This window comes from Macaca thibetana, chromosome 13 (genome assembly GCF_024542745.1).
Source record: "Macaca thibetana thibetana isolate TM-01 chromosome 13, ASM2454274v1, whole genome shotgun sequence".
NCBI lineage: Eukaryota > Metazoa > Chordata > Mammalia > Primates > Cercopithecidae > Macaca > Macaca thibetana.
Genome location: NC_065590.1, coordinates 14972982 through 14976072, shown reverse-complemented (window position 1 = coordinate 14976072; position 3091 = coordinate 14972982). Strand labels below are relative to the sequence as shown.

At 46.3% G+C, this 3091-nt stretch overlaps 1 long non-coding RNA gene across 1 annotated transcript; it reads left to right on the top strand.

Moving 5' to 3' along the window:
• Positions 1 to 228: 228 nt before the first annotated feature.
• On the top strand, positions 229 to 2877 carry LOC126933883 (uncharacterized). Its single transcript, XR_007718760.1, has 2 exons — positions 229 to 562; positions 2076 to 2877. It is a non-coding gene; the product is annotated as an uncharacterized LOC126933883 (long non-coding RNA).
• Positions 2878 to 3091: the final 214 nt, after the last annotated feature.

Sequence of the window (3091 nt, the reverse complement as noted above, 5' to 3'; positions counted from 1 at the left end):
TCTGAACCAGCACCTACCTTTTCCCTATCAACAGCTCCCTTTCCTGGTTCATTCCATTCCTTAATATGTATCAACTCAATTTAATAAGCAAGTGTTTATTTAGCAATAGAACTGGGTCAGACCCTATCATGCCCTTGAGGAGGAAGGCAAACTAGAAGCTGTGATTGACTTAACAGATAAGACAATTAAATAACAGGATATATAAGTGAGGAGAGACCTTAGTGACTCCCCAGCTCAGTTCCTCATTTTATAGGTAATGTTTAAGAGAAATGACCCAGTCCTACTTTCAAGGAGTGTGCTATGTGCAAGGAGGTGCACATAGCATAGACCCATGGAAGAGGAGGGATCTGAGAAGGACTTTGAAAAAAGTGTAGGAGAGGCTGTGAGAAAACAAGGCAGGTGTCCTGACTGAGGACAGGAAGGAGGCACTGTGATGGAAATTGGGCCCCATTTTCTTGGAGGATTGGCAAGAGGACCTGTGGATGGAGCGGCCCACACAACTGCCGGAACCTCAGGCAGTTTTCAAGCAGATTGACCTTCCTGCTGGAACACAGCAGATGGGGTGAGGTTCTCCTCTATCCAGGTCTGTCCTTAGCACCTTATGCAGGGTTTAACACTCATGAACATAAACAGGGTGTGTGTCTGGGGTGCTTTGGGGATTAGGTCCCATGAGCACAGGGACCTGGAGATGCTTCATCTAGAGAAGGGAAGGTGTTTGGTCTGGGAAACATGGGAGTCATGTTTAATATTAGATAGGCAGTCACATGGGATATTTAATTAGCACTGTGGAATTTAGAGAGAGGCAGGTTTCACTTCACCGTTGGGAAGCACTAGGTTCTAACACACCTCCCTGCCCTGGAAACAGATTGAGCTACCACAGATTGAATCCCTTGGGAGGAAGGAATTTCAGTCCCTGAATGTGAACAGCTGAGACTGGATGAGAACAGAGATGTCAGATGCCCAACCTTCTGTGTCCACTCCTCGAGAGTCCACTAGGGGAAGCCAGTCATCATGGTAGCCTCATGTTCATCTTCATGTCTGAGGTTCAGCCCCAGAGCAATTTCCCTGTGACCGTCTGGCTGGGAGACATGTTTCATTTGCCTCCCAGAGGAACAGGCACCTCATTGGCCTCCCAGAATAGATCCACATCCAGAAGAATGTAATGGAGACAGGCAAGAACACAGAAGATTGCATAGGTTTAGGAAAGAAGACGGCAACAAGGTTCTGTTGGGTTGCATCTGAGGAATCTTAGGTACCTAAAAAAATAGGTCTGGAATTAAAATAAGATGTTAGTGTTGAAGGTATAGAAATGGGAGTTAAAATGATGGCATGAGGCTTATCTAGGGAGATCATACAGCTCCAGATGAGTGTGGACTGAATGTCTGGTAGGGTTTTGAGGAGGATGAAGTGAGAGTGGAATTTAGCCACGATCAGCCCTTAGAGTCGGCAGGAGCCCTGCCCTGGCCAACTGTGTGTCCTTGGGTATGCCAAGGTGAAGTTTCCTCTTCTGCATAACAGTGAGATTGTCCACAAGATATTTAAGGTTCTTCTAGCTTAGACACTACAGAATTTACATCTTAAGATTTTAGGGATTCAATTCAAATTCCAATCCAGAAGCAGATATCAGGGCTGATCTGGGCCACCTCAGGAGAATAGCAGGGTCAGTGTCCAGAGGGGCTGGTCCTGGTGGGAGGGCCTTGAGGAAGCGAGACAGAAGAGAAGGATAAATGTGATTTGAGGTGGGAAAGAAAAAATCGGACTGTCCTCAGTCCCTTCAGTCAAGCATTGCAGAAGCTGTGTCTGCCTGCCAATTGTCTGACAATCAGACTGAGAATGTCCCCACAGGACCTCACGGGGGTTGCCTGGTCCATGTTCCACAAAGCAGGAACAACTGCTGGTTAATTATGCAGACACAAGGTGACGAGTGCAGCTGTCTCTAGAGTTAACTCTCAAGGAGCTGCAACTTTTACAGTTAGCTCCCAGTCAAATGTGGGGGACAGGCGTTCCATGGTCCTAGGAGAAATAGGTCTACTGGGCTTGTCCAACCCAAACCCGGTGCCCTCTATCGCCCCCAGGGTTGCTTGGCCTTGCCTCCACCATGCCTGACACTGGCTCTCTGCTGGGAGGAAAGAGCTTGCTCTGATGCTGGCTGTGTGGAACACAGAGGGAAGTGGCAGACAGTCTGGGCCCAGCACTTGGGTATCTTGCTGTAACCATGCGAATCATCTCTCCAGTTCAGACCTGCCCCTGGGAAAAAGAGCCCAGACCTCATCACGAATGCTTTCTTCGGAGAAAATGAACAGCTGGAGAATGCTCCTGATCAGGAGGCCTGAAGGATGCTGGGATGCAGCCTTCAAGATGGAGCAGGCAGGATGCCAAGTATCCCTCTCGCCCAGATCCTAAGGCACTTTTTCCTACTGATCCATATTGGCCTCAGGAGATGTCTCAACACAGCACCCCAGTCAGTGGAGGTGCCACATAAGATGAACTCTTAATCATCTCTAAAGTAGAGAGTTAAACTCAACACTAGCAAACGACTTTGGGTTTATGTATATGTCGTGTTTCCTCTGGCAACTGCACGGAATCATCTCTAAATATCACATCTACAGTTGGCAGGAGTGGCATGTATAATACAAAATGTCTGGTGGCCCTATTGTCAGAAAACCTGTATAAAAGTGAATTCACAAATGGTTTTTTAGAACTGATGACAAAACGTTACTCGTTATCACTTTTCTACTTAATTTCCTAAAAGGGCAATTTGAAATCACACTGGGATTCTCACAGTTTTGGTTGACACTCAAGTAAATTGCAGCTACTTATCAAGCACTTTTGAATGAATACATGAAGAATGAACAAAATGAAAAAGCTCTTCTGTTGCCCTCAGTGTCACCGGTGTTCTGTATTTCTTCCTGAAACCTTTCCATTGCTTTAAAAACCTTTCTAAAGTGAAAGCAATCTCTTTATAAGCTGCAACATACTGGTGATGAGTTTTTACTGTGGAAACATTCTCTATGCCAGCAAACCAAATCACCCACTCTCTTTTCCTGGGAAGCACATCTTTCTCAGAGCAGAGCTTTGCAAAAAGCAGAAA